Here is a 20,991-nt window from a genome sequence, read left to right on the forward strand (position 1 = left end):
ATGATATGGCCAGGCTGGTGGACAGCAGGGATCCTGTGGGCTTGCATCCCACTCAGCATGCAGATCTATGAATAGGACAGCACAGGAAGGCTCCAGAGCCAACACATGTTCTGTAGTCAAATTGTTGTTCAACTTTGCATTGGCCCAAATGACACTGATGACTCTGCAAGGAGAGGAGAGCCCAGGTAGACTTGAGTGTCAGGGGCATTGTCTGAAAACTGTTGCAGTTCCTAATGTCATCCACCTGAGACGGGTCTTTCTAGTGTATGAAAGCTGCCTCCTTGCATGGAGGATCAAGGGGCACAAGGGACTCCTGCTGGGAGCTCAGAAGAAAGGGAGACATTCTCTGAGCAGGTTTCCATAGGACAGGCTTCCTCACCTCCTCAGCCTGCAGGGAGTCCACCCACCGCCCCTCTCTCTCCATGTCAGATCCACCAATCACTTCTCAGAGATTCCTGGACTAGCTGGATTAGGAAACGTTGAGCATTTCCATTCTATATGACTCAGAGCTTTTTAGTGTTCTTTTACAGTTTCTATTTGTGGAAACACAAGGATCATGGAAGCATTTTCGATTTTCAGAATGTTTGATTACCACAGATTTATTTTTCAAACCTATGCTTTCACAGGTTACCAATATGTCTTGGGTGTTTTTCATGAAACATTGTCCTCAAGGTTTGGATTGGAAAGACAGGAGTTAGTGTGGACTCTACCTGCCTTTGGCAGAAATATGAAAGGAGTCAGAAAGTAAGGGTTGCATTATGTTTTCTTTTACCTTTGAGACAAGTGTGCCTAAAATACTCAGGTGCCTCTTGGGATGAGTCTTGTCCCCGCATATAGAGGTCTCTGAAGTACAAATCTCTGATTCTGAATTTCGTGGTGACCCAGAAAGAGAGGGAAGACAAAGATCAGGACTGGTACAGGAAATGCTTGGGAGTCCAGAAACAATGGGATCAGACACAGACACTGGCTCTGAATGACAGAGGTTTCTTTTGAGATTTCTATTGGGACTTTTCAAATGGGCACATGTAGTTTTGTATTTTGTGCAGATAATAAAAATGAGAGTTGCTATGCTGGTGTATATATGGAACTATAATGTCAATAGGAGGCTCAACTGTCAGTCTGTTGTCCTGTGACTGAATGGAGCAACACTAGCTGATTGCTGGGACCTCTGTTCTGGCCTGCAATGGGCATTCTTGACTGTAGAATGTGATGGTGGAAAACATTGTGGACACTTTCCTTGTCCTGTCACAATGAATGATCTTATCTACACAGAAAAGGGAAGAGTGGGACAAAATTCCTCCTGTATTGTCATCTTTCCTTCCATAACTAAGCATATTTTAAGAGTTCTCTTACCATTGTGTTTGACTTGGTGGGGAAAATACTAATGCATGTGGGAACTACATATCCTGAGAGATCCTTGTCTTCGCTTTCTCCTTTCACGATAGTCCTGATGTTTGTGTGCCCAGGCTTGCTTTTCCATTTAATTTTTGTTCGAGGATCAGAAATGTTCATGACCTTTGATTTCTAGGGCCTTTTTCAGGACTGCAGTTTTCTTTCATCTGGCCCATCTGCTTCATTGAAGTGCCCACTGGATAATTGCACACCCACGGGCAGGGACACACTTCAACACTCTCATTCTCCTAATTTTCCAGAGACTTTCCCTATGACCAGAATTACAGGAAGGAAAGGTTCACATGAAGAACTTGAGGGGACATCCAGAGAAGACAGAAGATGTAAAGACACACCCTTTACCCTCTCAGTGGTAAGTTCTGTGGATTTAAATAGTGGTGACAGAGATGGAAGACATGGCCATGGTTTAATTAGAGTCTGAGCACATCTGCCTGCCTCAAGGCCTCAGCAAAACCTCTGGATAGTTTGAATTTACTGAAACCTTTAAACGTGTTCAAATGAACAAATTACATCTTAAAAATATACTTCAGTTCATAAGCTCTAGCATGAAATTGTGCAACCCAACTGCCTCCCACTCTAGTGCAGGAGACTGTCACACTAAAATGTTAACACCCCTCACCGAGGGGCAGCTGTCTCTCCCTCTGGAGAGGCCACATTCTCCCTCCAGTCCCTATTGTTTGCTTCACCACAATGCATCTCTACACAAATCCCTGTCTGTGACTCTAAGTGGGGCATGTGGAATTTCTATTCTGTCATGAATGTTAAGAACCCCATGTGTCCTGAGTCAAGGTACTTCTTCCTGGGAAAGTTTGACACCTGTTACTTCTTGGTTTCCCTAATGGGGACCTTTGGAGGCACTGAATTTGGTCAATTTACACAAGTAAGTTCTTTTGGCCTGACTAGGATGCATTGGGTTCTCTCCCGTACATAGAACCTCCTCCTCCACTTCATTGACCGCGGAGCTCTGTGGCTCAGTCTGTGCAGAGCTCCATTCACCTAGCAGGTGTTTTCCATATTCCACAGCCAGCGACAGAGACAGAATGACACTTCCAGACAGACAGTTTCCCCTAGGAGCCTTCGGAGTCCCCAAAGGACATTTGAAGAAAGTGTTATTCAAGTGTGCATGTGCCCAAGGTTACACTGGTGACCCTGCAGGTAGAGAAGGACCCAAATTAACTTTAGCATCAGCTGGATTTCAGGGAGAAGGTGTGGGGTCAACAACGTCATCCAATTGATACTGGTCTCTCCTGACGAGGGAAGCTGCCTCCATGTCTCCACCATCAGTGACTCCAAGGATTCCCTGCCTGACCTCAAGAGGAAGAGAAACTCTTCTTCTGAGGTGGTTTTCCAAGGGCAGGATTTTCCATGTCCTCAGTTGATCAGTGTTCTACCCACCACACCCACTCACTTGGCGTAGATCCACAATCCCTTCTAAATTTTAATTGAATTAGAAAGCTTTAGGAGCAGCCAGAGAATTTTCTGGGGAATTTGGGTGTGTTCCTTCTGCAATCATTTTGATGAAACACCTTATGCATAGAAGCCAATTTCATTATCTGGATGGTTTAAGAATTTTAAGAGAAATCCAATCATTTAATACAAATCCCAGACAGTGCTACAAGGAGTCTGTGATGGAAAAACAGTTCAATTAGGTTTTCCAAACAAGCAAAAGGAAGAACTCTACAAAAAAATTATACCTGTGTGTTTGTTTGTGTTTGCATATTCATATGTACTTTTAGTACTGGACCTCCCGTGCTAACAATGTATGCTAATAATATATTAGTGTTTGCATTCATTAAAAATAATCCATGAACAGGAAATATTTTCATTTTTTCTTTATTAACTAAATTGTCTGTCTTTCCTGACAGATTTTTATGTTGTTTTTATATTGTGAAAATAGTTTATAATGATTTTTACCTCTTTAAAAATATGAAAGGAGTCTGGAGTAGAGCTTGCCTTCAGTTTCCTGTGACATTTAAGATAAGTGAGCATAAAATCCTCAGGCACCATGTGGTCTGAGCTCTGCACCCTCCCACCAGTGCTTTGAGCAGTACAAATCTCTGTGAGTGGAATTTTTGGAGACATAGGAAGGGAGGGACTGTATCAGGAGAGGACTGGAAGAGTGCTGGGAACTACTGTTGGTCAGGGGCGGTGGACAGGGACATAGGCATGTTCCCATTTGCCACACACTGAATGAGTTGGCCAGTTGAGGGCCTGAGTGGACTCCTCTGGAGCAGGGCTGAACCAGAACCACACTTTGCTCCTGCAGTGGAACTCAGAAGCCCCCAGATTCGCATGGGAAACAGGGTCATCAGCCCTCAGCACCAGGATATCCTTCACCATGTGGAAATGCTGGGCCCTTCCATGTCCAGAAATGTGATTCCAAACTGTGGACAAAAGGAAAGATTTTTCAATATAAACGGGGATTCATATTCTCTTCATGATAAAAATAGTTCTCATACTATTCAAAGCATTAAAGCACTGTAGTTCATGTCTTTTAATTAAGGCATCATTAAATAAAATGGTAGGAAAGAAATCTTTGAGACCCCAGAGAGCAAAATTTGTAAAAACTCAAAGTCATCCAGGTCAACTGGCATGTGCAATCTACCCAGGGTCTCAAAATCCTTCTAACTACTGATTTTAAACCTGTTTCTGAAAAATATTGGCTGAGAGAGATTGACACTGAAGTCAGGGAAGCAGCACGGTATCTAGAACACAGTGATTCACAAAAACGTATTCTGAGAGAGTCATGTAGTGCAAAGGTGCGAGTGATTAGCAAGTAAGATGTGAAAGAAAGAAAAGAAGTTTAAATGTAAAACAACTAGAGTCGTATTCAATAGATTGCTGAACCTCAGTGTTGATTAAAAAATAATTTATGTGTCTACATTATGCAATTCATGCCATATTAGAAAATAAAATCATGTGTTATGTGTTGTTAGTAATTTGTTAAATTGTTTCCTACATTTTATGAAGTGTCATTGACTATTGTGATTTTGAGGGCGCTCTTACTGTGGTTGTAACCTATGGAGGCCTCTGTTGGCTGGTCTCTTCCAGTTTTCAAATGCTCTGATTTGTTGGAGCACATGCTGCGAGGGACTCGGTTGCTTCTGTTGTGTGAGGGTATCCAATGTAATCAGAAAGGGAAGTTCAATCTCCAGCCCCTATTAGAGAGGAGAGAACCTGTCAATGTCATTGCCATCTCTGTAGTGACATGCATTTAATATTTACTGCTGATCTCTACAACTGGGTTAACCAATGAAAGTGGTAAATAAATAAAATAGACTGGCTGAAGCCTGAAGCATGAGTCATACTGTGAGCACTACTCAACTGACTGGAAGAAGAGGGTTAAAAAGACAATTGCAAAGGAACCACGTGAGAAAGGGAAGGAGACAGCAGAAGGGAGAGTGAAGCAGAAGGGCAGTTGAGGGAGCAGAGAAGCAAAGGAGTGGCTGAGTGAAAGTTCAGGTGATGGACAAGTTGTACTCAACACAACCTTTGAGCAAAATACAATAGAGCATTTCTAAGACACTGGAGAGAAAAGACGCAGCATAACAAGAATCACCAAGAGATCTCTGTTTTCTCCTTGCTGAGGATTTGGAAATGAAGATGTTTCCATGGTTTTCACTGTAAAGTCCCCTGGCAATGAGGGTGTTTGTAACAAGAAATCAATCATCCTATCCATTGTTGCTAATTCACTTTGATCCAAACTGGGCATAATTTTCAGGGGTCTCTCTGCTAAGCTCTGCCTGCTTTTACCTGAGAGTGAGTATGAAGGAGAATTTCCTGTTCAGAGCCTAACTCACCCTCAGTGTGGCTCTGTTTTTCCATCTGCGGAAGGGAGTGTGGCTCTGGCAGCAGATACTGACCAGTCTTCTGTCCTGGACAGCCTGTGGGCCAAGGCAGATTGCAAGACTCAGGTGATTTCCATGGGCTGGGAAGGAGTCTGGGGATTGCTTCCAGATACTCTGGGTGTGTGAGAGCTGGGGCACCCTGAGGTAGAATTCTGAAGGTAGCACCTTTGCACACAACCCCAACTAGACCCAGTTCTAAATGCCAACAGCTTTGTTCCTTATCAAGCAGTTAGACCACCACTTTGAAATGGAAGTGCCCATTGCTTCTCTCTACTTTGCAGACCTAAATCCTGGAGGCCAAAGTTCCTATCCTGCCCAAATCTTCAGTAAAACTATGGCAGAGTCTCACTCCATGTCCAGATGGATTCATCATTTGTGCACAGTGAAAATCTAGGACACATGACCTCTGTGTCTTGGGTACAAACAAAAGCAATCCATTAACAGAGCCCGAATAATAATAATAAAAAACCTGCAGGGATTTCTACTATACTGAGCAGTAAGTCAACATGAAGAGTCTGTAAACTGGCAAGGCTTTCCCCACTTTCTCATTTTCCTGGGAAATGCTGATGGCTCTCCCAAAGTGATTCTTCTCAGTATGTGAACATCTTTCAGGCTCAGACTGTGAAATTTCTGGACAGCACAGCCTGCTTCTCCTTTTTCTTCCCCGCCTGCCACCACGCATCCCCAGTGCTGGCACAGTCCATTCCTCATTAATTCTCTTTGTCTTCTGAAAACTGTCTTCTCTGCTCCTCCCCTTTCTGCTAGCCCTGGGAGACTCCACCATCTCTTCCCTGGTCTTCCTCCCTCAACTCATCACTGCAGAACTGTGTTTTCCATTCAGCCCTGGAGAGCAGCAGCTCTGCACTGGGTTCCTCTACTTGGCCATTTTCACAACACCCTTCCTATTTTCTTTAAAGAATGATGTAACCAGTGCCCTAGCATTTCTCTCCTGATCTCAGTGACAATTTCTTACTCCGTTTTCTTCTTGAAATCTTTCCTGTGTATTCATCCTTCATTGTATTTTCAAGTCCACTGTTCTGCCAGTGAGTTCGGCCTTTTGTCCAGTCTGCCAGATTCCTGGCCAATTTCCTATCATTAGAATGTTTCCAGGCCACAGGATGCTCACAGGGCTGTCTGTGAGTGAGTGAAGAGCTGAGTCATCTTGCCCAATCCCCTTCAGGAGAGGCCTTCCCTCACTGATCTCCAACTGTGTGGGAAAGAGCTTCAGATTAGTCTGGAAAATCCATCAACTGAAAGGGAGTGTTCCCACTGAAGCCCTGATTAGGGTCCCTGTCCATGAAGGCAGGGTGTGTCCCTGATTAGATTTAATAACTGATTCTCCATATAGAAAAGGAAGCTAAGCAGAGGTCACAGGTTCCCAGAGAAGGGGCACTGAGGAGTCCAGGGCCTGGGAGAAGAGAAAGTCCCTGCTCACCTGAGGAACTCTGCTGGCTGTCTTCCCCTCCAACTCTTATTTCCTGGGGAGTTCTCCAGACAATGGGATGGGAGCGCCTTGTCTCACAGGGAGATCAACCCTCTCTCTCTTGGAATTTGTGCCATCACAGCAGCATCTATGATCTCTAACTTGTGTTGTTTCAACAGGGACTTCTCTACTCTTCCTGCTTTGCAATTAGGGAACCAGTTCCTTTGTCTTGAATCTAGGTTATGATCTTAGTTTCCTCTTCCATGATTTTGTATGTTGCTACTACCAACAACCAATAACTAGTGGTTATAAATTTAAATGACTCATCATTGAAATGGAAGTGAATTCATTTATATCTCTAATCCTTTTTATTTGCAAGGGTGAGATAGGAAGATTGCAAGTTCTAGGCCCTCCTAAGCCATTTACCAGGGTCTTCAGCAACTTAGGGAGACCCTCTCTCAAAAGAAAAGTACAAAAACTTAGTTGGGTTGTGGTTCTATAGTAAAACTGTGTTGTGTTCAATCCCCAGACCAAATGCCAAATACAAAAGGCTCTTCTGATTCAAGTGGTAGATTTTTATGTTCAGAATCACAAAACAATTTCACACAGTTCTCCTTTTTCCATACGCTGCATTATTATGAATGAAATGGATGATGAATATCTTGCAACGCTGGGTTTTGTGTTGTAACATATTTGGAGAATATTGTATTCTCCGTGTATATCACTGACATGGGTTTATATTGCTTTCTCACTTACTGTGGGTTTAAAGCTGTTGTCATGTACTCTAGATTTGGTCTTTGCATTTTTGCCTGCTTTGCTAGAATATAAAAGGCAATGGGGAAGAACCCCCTCAGTCTATGTCCACTGCATATCCCCAGCATTGGGAAGAAGCCTTATCCCATCCCTGAGGCTGAGAATTAAAAGGTCTGTTTCATGGTTTAGATATGAGGTTTCCAATGGATTACATGAAAGAATGAATGAAAATTTATTGGTGAGAGATTGGCTTGTGATAACTTTCATCTAATCAGTCCTGAGCCTTAAAGGGATTAACGGTGACTAAAGGCAGATAAGGTGTGGCTGAGTGTGGTATCCCACTGATGGTGGGCCTTTGGGTTTATGTTTTGTCTCTGGTGATTGACATTTTCCATTTGGTTTCTTGCCTTTACGACCTGTACAGTTTTCATTTTAGCTTTCTGTACATTTTTTAATTGTTGTATTATATTTGTACATGTGGATGGGATTTGTTGCTCCACACCTGTGCCTGCACACAGTAAGACAACATAAAGGGGCCAATATCACTCCCCAGCATTTTTCTACTCCTATGGCTCCTCCTATCCTTTGCTCCTTTCCTTTACTGATCTTTATTTAATTTTTAGGAGACCCACACCCACCCTTACTTTCCTTTTTTTTCTCTAGCTTCCACATATTAAAGAAAATATACTACTCCTATCTCTCTTAGTTTGACTTATTTCCCTTGACAGGACGGTCTCTTGTTCCATCCATTTCCCTGCAAATGACAGTTTCATTATTGTTTCTGACTAAATAAAACTCCACTGTGTACAGATACCACATTTTCTGTGTGAGTTCATCTGTTGATGGACTCTGAGGCTGGTTCCATAGTCTAACTAGTGTGAATTGTGTTGCCATAAACATGGGCATGCATTTATCACCACAGTACAATTACTTCAATTCTTCAGGGCACATCCTGAAAAGTTTTATAGCTGGGTCATATGGTGGTTCCATGCCTAGTCTTGAGACTCCTCCCTACTGATTTCCATTGTGGATAGACTCATTGACAGTCTCACGAACAGTGTAAAAGTTTTCCATTTTATCCATGTCCTCTCTCGCATTAATTTTTATTTCTGTTTTTGAAGATTACCATTCTGACTGGTATGAGATGACATCCCTGTTTACTTTTGAATTGCTTTTCCCTAATTGCTAAGGATGTTGAACCTTTTTTTCTTATGTATTAGATGGCCATTTCTATTTCTCTTTTTGAGAAGTGTCTGTTCAGTTTAATTGCCCATTTAGAAGGTGGGCTTCTGCTTGTTTTATGTTTTAGCATTTTCTGAGATCTTTATACATTGTAGATGTAAATCCTCAGTCAGAATAATAGCTAGCCAAGCTGTTTTCCTTTCTGTAGGTTCTCTCTTCATATTCCGAATTGTGATCTTTGCTGTGCAGAAGCATTTTAATTCAATGTCATCCCATTTATTAACTCTTGGCGTTAGTTCCAGAGTTTTAGGGCTCCTATTGAGAAAGTCATTCGTGTGCCTAAAAGTGGTGGGTTGACCATAAATTTTCTTTTAGGAACTACATTATTTTAAATCTATGTCCAAGGTGTTTGGTCCATTGTGATTTAATTTTTTGTAGGGTGAGAGATAAGTGTCTAGCTTCATTCTCCTCATGTGGAATAACCAGTTGAACTAGCACCACTTTTTAAATAGGGGTGTTTTATCCAATGTGTGCTTTAACAACATTGTCAAGGATCAGGTGACTGAAGATATATGGTTTTGTCTGTGTTTCTTCCATTGTGTACTCTTGGTCTCTCTGTCTGTATTCAAACCAGTACCATGTGGTTGTTGTTTTTATTCAACTGATTTCTTTTGCCATATTGTTCCCCCATGATATTCTGCCTGACTCTGGCCCAGGGCTGTGGAGTCAGCTGTCTATGGACCGAGTTCTCTGCAACTTCCAGTCAAGTAAACTTTTCCTCCTCTATATTGTTCTTGCCAGCCCTATTGGTCAGAGTGATGAAAAAGGTCATGAAAACCCTATTTAAGTAGCTTACTTTTTGGTTGTAGGTTTGAATGGAAAGGAAAAGAACAGTGGATTTCTCATGGAGATCAGTTATATTTGAAGACAATCTTTGCAGAATGTAGTTTTGAGTGCAGGCAAAAAGGTCCCTAACACTGCAACCAGGAACTAAATCCATGTTGAAATATCCTGGGAGGACAGGGAATTCCCAAGGCTGCCACCTAGTGGTGAGGAATGCCCTCAAACACTACGTTGATAGTGAGGATACAGAATGGCTCTTCCCTATTGTCTTCCTAAGGGACCTGGAAGGAGAGGACAAGTTGTACCAATACCCTTGCTGACATCACAGTGATGTGTCACTACTCCTGCTATGGCACATGGATCAGTGTAACTTTGCCTACATGAGTGACTAATTGGGAATCACTAGGCCAATTGTTAGTTTCTTTGAAACTGCTCTGCAGCTAGGTTGTTGTTTTCTGAAAGCTAACTCTATGGTGTTTAAAGAGGAAAATTCAATAGAGGTAATTGGGTGGACCCTATTGCAATGTGATCAGTAGGTTTACAGTAGAAAGAGTTTATAAAGAGATGTGAGCCGGGAAGACCATGTAGAGACACAGGGAGACAGGCATATACAAGAAAGGAAAGCAGGTCTCAGAAGAAACAGACCCTGCAGACATGTAGATATCACAACCCTAGACTCTAGCATCTTGACCAGAGCTGCAGAATACTAGGTTTCAGTAAGGAGTGATGGGAGATTGGAAGAAATCAAGAGCAACACTTGCAGATCTTGAAGATAAAACAGCTGTGGTCAGATGTAGCGCTGCTCTCTGATGGAGATTTACACCAGCAATCTTTATTATATATGTCTCTGAATCAGATTAAGGACTATGCAACAGTATGCAGCTGTTTCCTCAGTTGCCATCTATGGTTGCAATGTGCAAAGTTAGGAGCATTGTGCAGCTCTCAAGAAAGCCCATTGTTTAAAGTTACTAATTTGTGGGCAGATTCAGGAGCAGCCGAACTGGTGAATTATTGTTATTTTAGCAAGGAAGTGCCTTCATTCCCAGAGCTGCTGGGCCTGAGATTAAGGTGGAGGCTGACAAGACTCTATAATGGAGGACATCTCCACAGCAACAAGGCATGCTATGCCTTTGCCCAGAGGTTTCCCCAGTCACCAAGTTTGCCACAGCCATGAAGTCATCAGGGACCCCAATCTCAGACACTGCTCTCCCAGTCACTGTCCCGCTCTCCATAAGTCATTTTGTTTTAAAAGCCACCCTGTCTCTGTATTATTGTTATGAAAGCCCTACAACCATTCAAATTTGGTGAAATAATACAATATTCTTAGTCCAAGCTGTAGTAATCTTTTGAAAATCAGGATGAAATTAGAAGGTGATTTGTCAACAATTTTGGAGAAGAAAAATTATTGTGGATCATGAAATTATAGATTACTTACAAACACACATAAGTTTTTACAACTTTGGAAGCCAATGGGAGCAGTACTTTTGAGATGCACATCATACTCAAGTCTTCTCCGGTGCAATTGAGGAAAAGACATACAAGCATTTTGATGGTACAGGGGCTTGGTGACAAGATGTGGAAAATGGTGTACAGATAACCAGATTAGGTTGATGAGTGTATCTCAAAATGAGTAAGAATGTAATAAAATAAGCAATGATAAGAAAAATAAGATTGTGTTTGGGAGGTGTGGTTAATGCATTAGAGGATCATGAATGGTAGAATCTGTGAAAGGAGAGTGGTCTTTGAGAAATGAGAAAGAAGACCATTGAATCACATGGTAGGGCTTGTGGTCTTTAACATCAGAGGTACTATTCCAGATCAACTTAGAGGTTGTGTTGGTGTCTGCAAAGACATTGAGCTCAGGTCATAGAAATATCAAAACAAACAAACAAACAACAACAACAAAAAAAGGAAAAACATTGCTACATATTTTCCACTGGGATAAATTTATCATAATGAGAACACCTTGCAAATCTTTGCTTGTCATTTTTTAAATTGTGAATTATCCTACAGTCAACTGGGTTATGATGATAACCAAATATGCGAAAATTTGTAAGCATAGTCACACTTAATGAATTATTGGTTATTTTTATTATGTTTTGTTTTCTGTTGTGATTGAACTCAGGGATATCAAACTGTTGCAGTAATTCACTTGCAAGTCAGCATGGGAAAACAAAGAAGAAGAAGAAGCAGAGCAAGCAGAGCAGCAGCAGAAAAAAAGTCCTTTATTGTGTACAAGCAATCTTTTTATAGTATTGTGAACAAAAAAGGCAGCCTTCCAACTTCAATAAATCAGGTCTTTCAGCTAATTAAACATAGCACACAGAAGTTTTACTTTCTAATCAGAAGTGACCTGCTTCTCATGGCTAATCTACTCTTGGCCTGGAGTATGCTGAGCTCTGCTCTTTGTTTAGAACAGATAAAAAATTTTTCTCAGCGCCCTCCAAGCCCACTTGGCAGAACATCCCGTTTGCAGGCAAGTTCTCCCAAGGTCAGCAGACACCTCGTTTGCAAGCATGTCCACTGTTACTTATCTATACCTTGACAGAATATCCCGTTTGCAGGCAGACTCCATCAAGAACAGTAATAGTAACGCAGTTACTTTTGATTCTCTACATCAAACCACGAAGCTACATACCCAGCACTCTATATTTATTTACTTATTTATTATTTATCGATAGCAGGGATTGAACACAGGATTGAACCACTGAGTCCCTCCCCCAGCCCCAGCCTATTTTGTATTTTTGTATTTTGAGACAAAATCTCACTTAGAAGCTTAGATCCTTGCTACCTCATGATTCCTTTCTTCATCCACAGACTTTTCCTGAATACAGTTTGAACTTTGAGAGAAGAAGAGAAAAAAATGCAAAATCAATGGCTATGAATTTCCAGGTGAGCAGTGAAAGGCTTTTCTATTGAAATTTCCCCCCTATTGACAGAGATGCCAAGTCTTCAGTGCAAGCAGGAGTTAGTTCTCTACCCCACAACTCTGCAGTTGTCACCATGGGTCAGGAACTCATCAGCAGGCAGCTGATCTTTTCCCTGTTGGGACACCACTATACCATGATACCATTCCTGGCTCTGTACTTCCAGAAGGAAGGGGACATATTGAATCTCACTTTCTGCCTGTGACTTCGTTTGAAATAATTGATGATGAATGATGCTATTTATTGCAATGATGTTTGGATTCTGGTGAATGTATTCCAGATAACTAAGTGAGGAGTAGAACATCACAGCCCAACATGGAGGCAGATTTTCCAGCAGTTGGATTCTGTTGACCCAGTTCCACAGACATTGGAGTGACACTGAGAAAAATAGAAAATGTAGGCTAGAGAAGGCAAGAGAAAACATTTATTTATTTTTTCCAATTTTAAACTTAAAATATTATGGAATAAGGCTCAACCTTTTGAGAAGTCCTCCAAAATGCCTAAAATTATCATGATCATTTTTATTCCCAGTGTTGCTACAACTTACTAGTAAACCATTTCTTCATATTTCATACTGGAAATTATTTACACCAACTTATGCTAACTTCATTGATGTTGTGTCATTAAAACATACTATTAAATAACATAGTAGTAGATAGAGCAAATTTTTTAAAGAACTGGATACATGAAAACTAATTAAAAAAAAAAAAGAAAAACAAGATCAAGATACCAGAGAGCTATTCAAAAGTATTCTTTGCAGGTCAAGAGAGAAGTGAGAAGGAGAGTTGTAGTATAGGGAAGTATAGGGATGTTTGCTGGGACCCTGCTTCAGAATACAAATCTCAGAGACTGTCTTGTGCTGCTGAAATATCTGTCCTTGACCTTATTCTCACCTCCATGGTCACATCCTGAGAAGAGTGAATATTCCTGCTGATACCAAGATACATGCAGTTTGTTCAGTTCCCCAAAATTCTGGAGATTGGTTCAAGAATGTCTGCATTGTTTGGGTTATAATTCACACATGTTGTGAAGATAAGAAGAAATTCTTCAACCTTTTAAATATTCACATGACTAACCATTTTATCTGTGAGGGATCTAAGATACCTCTCTGTGAAAATGACTATTTTATTCATAATCTTATTTCAAGACTGACAAAGTTTACTTAAACAATTGGGGATTTAATTTTAGTTAAAATGTAAAAAATTTTATAATAACCTGTTTGAAAATTATTATTCCAAGTCCTTAAAAGTTTTGCACATATCATTCCATATTCCTGTACTATAAAATCTATGAATTCAATGTATTGATGTTCTGGGTTTCTGAAAGTAAGAATTTTGGGTATTGGGAATAAATAGATTGGTGCTTTAACAGTTTGATCTCCCTGCACACCTAGATTCCCCCCTGCCTCATTCTGTCCTCTCAACCCTTCTTTTGTGAACTTGATCTCATTGGACTTTCTAAACAAGCTTGACTATACTCTTCTAGGAATTGATGACCATTGAAGATGTAAGTATAATTTTCACCCAAGAAGGGTGGGCCATGCTGGACCCATCTCAGAAAATACTACACTGGTCAGTGATGCTGGAAATTGTTAATCATCTAGTATTAGTTGGTGAGTCCATCAATGTTATGTATGAAAGATGTGAGGGTATATATATATATCTTCAATCAACAGTATCCAGGATAGACTCTCTCTATTCAATTCCAGTCTGTTCTGATTCTATCATAGACATTTTAATTACATACAAGAGAGATGCTTTTTTAAAAATTTGCATTACACAACATTTTACATGACACTACAATGTGGTCAGCACCATAATGGTATGTATTTATTGCAACTAAATCTCCTGAATAAATTATTTGAAAACCATAAATAGACATAATATTTATAAATAATTATTCTTATATGGTCATTGTGCTTGAGGATTGAATACCAAAACTAGAAAATTCTGAATATTTTTGTGTGCTTATTTGGATTCCATTTGAAAGTAATATCTAGTGGAGAGATGGAGTTCCTGAAAGGCTGCTGATTCAGCATTCTTTGAATGTCATTGAGAGCATGGGTGCCTTCAGTCCTCCTTGGTATGGGAGCTTTCTATCTTTTATTCTGCTGCAGTGAGGGAACTTCAATATTTTCTATGCTAAATGGTTTCTCACACTGCCTTGGTTCTCTGAACTGCTGCTAAGTCATCTTCATGGCCCTGATGATAATGCACATTTCTTGGCATAAACCCTAAAATCTAATTCCCTTCTTTCCCATAAATAGGGTATATGTTCTGTAAGTCAGAAGGGACTTTGCATCTGGAGCAAGAAGAAATTCTGTGGATGGTAGAAGGGACAGGATTTCTCCCAAGCCAGAGTGCAGGTAGGAAACAGAGACCTTTGTGTTTCAGTAGAGATGGGTGCCCAGCCAGTGACTGAGCTTGGAAATATTAAGTGACGTATTTATGAAAAGTACGTTGTTGTCTAAAACATAGTGGGGGATAATGGGGGCTGGGGATGTGGCTGAAGTTCAAAAGTAATGAAAACTAGCCTTGATTTGCATCTGCCTGATTGTTAATCAGGTTGTACATCTCTTCATATGTTTGTTGATCATATGTGTCTACTTTTCTATAAAGCCCTTTTGTATTCTTAACCCATTTTTCTACTGGGTTATTTGTCTTTTACTGATATATATGAGTTCTTCAAATATACTGGGTATCAATTCTTTATCCATTTTATGTGTGGCAATTATCTCATTTGTTCTTTATATCATTTTGCAACGAGTCCATCAATATTTATTCCGACAGCTTATATGCAGATAGAGTTACTAAAAATATTGAAACTTCAACTATTGAGTGTATACCATCATAAGAATTACTCAATTTGTTTCATACCCTACAAAAGATGGTGAAAATGTGAAAACACCAATGTTTTATAGGCCATATATGGGCCCAAACTAATTTTACAGGGCCTTTAACTTTAGTTAATGATAAGATTGATAAATTGGTTGCTGTTTGTCAGCAAATGTCTTTGTAAATGTACACAAGCTTACATTCTTTGCATCACCAAAAGGCTTCTAGTTTGTATAAGAAATTTAATATTATTAGAGAGCAAGTTTGTCAAATTTTATGTCACTGTCCCCAGTGTGTTATACACACTCCATCTTTACCACCTAGGGTAAATCCCCATGGATTAAAATCAAATCAATTATGGCAAATGAATGCAACTCACATTCCTCAATTTGGTAAGCAATCTTATGTACATGTAATTGTAGATACTTATTCTAGATTTATGTTTGCCACAGCCCATACAAAAGAAAATACTCAGAATGTTATTTCTCATAGTTTAGCTGCTTTTGCAGTATTAGGATGTCCTTTGCAGATTAAAATTTTAATGCACTGGTTTATGTAAGCTCTTCTTTTCAACAGTTTTGCCAATAGTTTTAGATTTACCATAAAACAGGTATTCCTTACAACCCTCAAGGTCAAGGCATTATAGAACGAACTCATTTATCTGTTTAGCTACATCTATAAAAGCTAAAAGGGGGAGATAGTATTATCACTTCCCAAAATAACCTCAATCATGCTCTATTTGTTTTAAATTTTCTAAATTGTGACTCAGAAGGTCACACTGCAGCTGAGCAACACATGTCTTCCATAGCAACAGGCCCTTTAGGCTGAGTTTGGTGAAAGGACTTACAGACTGGTCATTGGAAAGGATAAGATCCAGTGATTATGTGAAACATAGTCCATGCTTGTATTTTCCCAGAATGTGCTTTTTGTCCTATTTGGTTACCTGAATGCACTATCAGGCATGGAGGACCTAGAACCAAGATTCAAATGACTGAGGATTGACCCAGAGAAGCCAGTCCTCACTCCCACCACCAAGAGGAACTCTCAACAGAAGAGGGGAAAGAAGATGACCCAGAGAGACCCAGTCGTGAAGCTACCCTCATGGAAAGAACTGAAGAATCTGACGCTGCAGGCTGATCAAATGATTCAGCAGCAAGGAAAAACCAAGTCTCCAATGATGATGCTTGCCACAGTACTATCTCTTTGAGCTGTCAGGTTAAGGGGAATCAGGGAGAAAGCTATTGGACATATTTTCCTTATCCACCTTTAGTACACCCAACAATGTGGATGGAGAATCCATCCCAGATTTTACTAATGACCCATTCATGATGAGAGGATTTACAGACACCATATTACTCCTATCTATGTGATTGGGGTTAATTATTCTAGTTGTAGTGCTCAATTACCTTTGTGTTGGTCCTTCAATAAACATGCTGTCTAAAAGTGTCCTTTGAGGAAAAGACAGAAGTTGGGGGACCTAGACCAGCTAATTGTACTGTTCCTGGAGACTCAAAGCCTTATATCAGATCAGGTATTAAATTGGGAGTTTTTGTTTACAAATGAGTCATCTCAGCAGAACATCCACCAACACCTCATCGTCCTAACTGTTTTGCAATAGAAATTGGCACCTTTCCTAAGTGGATGGATTGTATAAATACTTTCCCAGTACAGCATAAGGTGTCTAGAAATAGTGGCTACTTTTCGGACTGGTCTCCTAGAATTGACAAAAAACAATTGCAAAAGGGTGCTGCCATGACCCCTGGAAGATTTTTAGTAACGTCTTGACCTTCAGTGGAGGTGGCATTCAAAAAGATGTCTGATGCTTATTTGCTCCCTCAGAATTCTTACATTTTACTGACAAGACTTTACTGGACTTTGTAGGCAAAAACTGGAAGGTGGACTGAATTGTGGGCCTGTGTTCAATCTCCTTACATTTTAATTACTGAAAATATAAAAGTTAAAAAAAGGTGATAGATATCTTGTATCATGTAATAAATGTAATTTAACTATTTGCATCACCAGATATAATAGAGGGAAATGAATGCTAATACTTCACAAGCCCCCCCCCGTTTTTTTTCTTATTGCCAGCTAATATTTCAGGGCCATGGTACACTTATGCTGGTTGTCAAGTCTTACAACAAATACATGTCCAGTTACTAAGACCTAAACGGGCACTTGGACTTGTAGTATTGGGAGTAGTTGCCTTGGTTTCCTTTGTAGCTTCCACAGCCACAGCTTCAGTGGCCATATCTCAAAATATTCAACATGCAAATTTTCTTAATAATTTGGCTCAGAATACTTCCAAAGCTCTTCATAATCAAATAAATATTGATGAAAGGATTGAGACTAAGCTAAATTCCTTAGAAGCTACTGTCATAAATATTGGTCATGAACTTTCTGCTTTGAAATTCAAAGAAAGACTTAAGTAAGTGTCATGTGACTATAAGTATGCGTGTGTTTCTAATGCCAAATACAAGGCTTCCTAATGGGATTGGGAGAGGGTTAAAAACCATTTGTTTGATATTTGGCAAAATAATAATAACAGCTTGGATCTTTTGGAGTTACATCATTATATTCAAGATATACAAAAAAGTAAGATTAATTTTTCATATTCTACTTCTTTAGCTGATCAAATACTTAGAGAAATGAATGGCTTTAACCCTGCAAACATTCTTAAAACATTCTGGGGGTCTATCCTTGAATTGTTCTCTTTGCTACTAATTCTCTCTTGTATTGTAATTGTAGGATGTCATACCTTCAGAACAAGAATTTGGGGCTCAAAATAATGACTCATCAGCTTCTTTTTCAAAGAAAGAAGGGGGACTATGTGGGGAGCTACATTGAATGACCACACTTTCCAGTCCTGATGCCTCAGATTCTGACCAAACTCTGCATTTGCTGTGGCTTGGGTGGGGTCTAGTTCTGATAGTAAGGGGTCTTCTTTGTGGGGCGTGCCCCTAGTGTTGAGTTACGCTCACCTGTCCCCTGTAGTCCTGCCCCTTCTTCCCTTTTTGGATAGAACTTTCTAAGAACAAGAGTCCCACAATAAATGCTCACTTCCAAATGTGTTCCCCCTCTCTCTCGACAGCCTCTCATGACTTTCTGTTGCTCTCCCTTTTGGGAGCATGAGGCTGAGAGTCAGGGAAGCCATCCTGAAGCTTGTGTAAAGGTAAATTGTGTCTGTGTTTTATTTGATGTCCCTGAAAATTCACAGGAGCAATCTTAAGTTCAGCTGCCTGCCCTGGTCGAGGGTGGCAAAGGGTGATAATCCCCCTCCAGCACTGCAGCCCAAGCTAGCTGTCTCTCCTTCTCCACGCCACTGCACTTCTATCTCCAGGCAATTACAGAAAAACCTGAAAGGAATAGGCAAGAGGTCTAGGGTTGTAGCTCAGCAGTAGAGTGCTCGCCTAGCCCATGCAAGGCCCTGGGTTCCATCCTTAGACCCACATAAAAATAAATAAAAAAAATAAAGGTATTATGCCCAACTATAAATAAAAAATGAATATTAAAAAAAAAGAAATAGACCAAAGTTCCATAGCAGGAATCCAAACCCAGGAGCTCATTTTTCTCAAGTCAATTAGTAATGGGGAGGGTTCACAGCACCTGTAGGTGCTTGGCACATCACAGATACAAAAGGAATGGAGAACATATAAAACTACTTAGATGGACCTTGAGAAGGGCTGCCTGGGGTTAGGGATAGGGTGTTATATGAGTGCAGGCACAGACTAGCAAAGGTCACAGGGCTTCAGTATGTGTATCATCAATCTGTTCTGGACAATGCAATTGTGGTTTGTGTATTTTTCAGATGTAGCATTTCCAATGCTTTGAAGGAGGACTTGCATGTCTCTCCTGGCAGGTAGGCATGGTTGAATCTAATCACTCCACAAGAGCAAGTCCTACTACAGGAGACCTTTTTTTTCTTAATATTTTTTAGCTGTCAATGGATCTTTAATTTATTTATTTATACGTGGTGCTGAGAATCGAAACCAGTGCCCCACACATGCTAGGCAAATACTCTACCACTGAGCCACAACCCCAACCCTACAGGAGATTCTTATTTACAGTGGGTATATATCCTCAACTTGTCTTCAGAGTGCCCTTAAAATTATGTCAATCAATTACACTTGAAACAAAAATGCAGGAAAGAGCCTTTTAAATCCTCATTAACCATATGACATATTAAGAATGTTTTTATTTTCTAATTTGGCATGAAGTGTATCAAGTGGATAATCTAATGTATTGATATTGTATCACCACAGAGGTGGAGCACTTCCTCAAGTTTAAAATGACTATGAGTTTTTATTTTACAGTTAACTTTCACATGCTATGTTCCATATCTTATTTGATTGATTTTCATTTTCACCTGATGTAAGAAGTACTGAGTATTTTATGTATCTGTCTTTTCCTACAGAATCAAAGTAGACCAATGCCCATTCAATAACCAAGAAGAGATCTGTCCTAGGCCCTGTCCTCTTGAGTCAGCCACCTGTCAATATCAGTCACGGGAGACCCATCTGTACAGCCATGCTGCCCATCCAAATGCCTGAACTTGTCCTCTACTCACCTCCTGTCCTGGGAAACAACAGGAGGTGGTTGTCACTGGTACCTGCCAGCCAGCATAAAGGCACTCTGGCCAGAACCTTGCCTTCCTTGTGAAAACAGAAGTCCAAAAGCCAAAGGGTGTCTCCTTTAAAGGTCTCATTCTGCCTCCAAAAGGAATGGCATGGGCCAGGTACTCAACCCTCAAGCACCAGACAGGTGTCCTGATGTGTCCAAGCTGCCTGAAGCTTGTAGCATACAGAGAGGACCAGGACCCAAAAGTCAGCCTTAAGGGCCCCGGATAAGAAACATGTCCAGGTCCCCACTGAGTCTTGCCAGAATGCCCCAAAGAAACCTAGACTCAGCCACACCCAGACGTCCCAGAGGAGCACCCAGAATCCTGGGTTGGGATCTTTCCAGCCTCTACTGCCTCTGTCAGGTACAAGTGAACTTAGACCAAAATTCTCACTCCAAGTTATCAGGAAAATACCAGCCCAGATGCCCAGCATTGGCCTGTACCCTCCAAGCAAAACACATGTCCTGAATTCTGTGGAGGCCTGCACCAAGTCCCATAACCCACCATCCACCTGTGCTTCAAAACAGCCCCTCAGAGTGGTCTTCAGGAGACTGGGAAATGACAGGTGGATCTCCCAGTTCATCACAGCTCTCTCCTTCCAGGCTCCTGAGAAGACAATCCGTCCTGCTAAGAGCCCTCCCATCCTGTAGAAGGCTGAGGGACAGGGCTCCCATGTGCCCGAGAGTGTCTTCTCTGAAGACCTTCAGGTCTGCTCCTCCCCTGAGGTCAGTGACAGGGAGTGAAACACTCCATGGAAGAGAAGTCTCATGCTCGTCACACACAGGTGACTAAGAGAGCCCTCTTGGCCTGAGGAGGCAAAGACACAGGGAGCAGGCTGCACCTAGTGAAGAGGAACCTCCCATCTGTGGAGTCCATTGCTGGGACGCCAAAGTGCTGGAAACAGACACACAGACGTTGACTCTGAATTATGGGGAAGTAAACTGACCCTAACATTGGCACTTAGTGAATCAGCATGTAAGGTGTTTTACATGAAGTCAATTCTAGGAAAACCTGAGTTGATATGCACGTGTATACAGAGGGCTGATATAAGTTGACACTAGGTGATGGTCCACACTGTTGAGATAGTTTTGATTTCATTTATGAGTTAACAAATGTTGAATCATTGTACAGTTGTAAATTATCCCTTCCTCAATAT

At 40.8% G+C, this 20,991-nt stretch overlaps 1 long non-coding RNA gene across 1 annotated transcript; it reads left to right on the top strand.

Moving 5' to 3' along the window:
* Positions 1-1,649: 1,649 nt before the first annotated feature.
* On the top strand, positions 1,650-20,916 carry LOC144374004 (uncharacterized). The gene is made up of 4 exons (XR_013433532.1): positions 1,650-1,762; positions 12,277-12,351; positions 14,653-14,751; positions 19,632-20,916. It is a non-coding gene; the product is annotated as an uncharacterized LOC144374004 (long non-coding RNA).
* The last annotated feature ends 75 nt before the right edge of the window (positions 20,917-20,991 follow it).

Source organism: Ictidomys tridecemlineatus, unplaced genomic scaffold (genome assembly GCF_052094955.1).
Source record: "Ictidomys tridecemlineatus isolate mIctTri1 unplaced genomic scaffold, mIctTri1.hap1 Scaffold_540, whole genome shotgun sequence".
NCBI lineage: Eukaryota > Metazoa > Chordata > Mammalia > Rodentia > Sciuridae > Ictidomys > Ictidomys tridecemlineatus.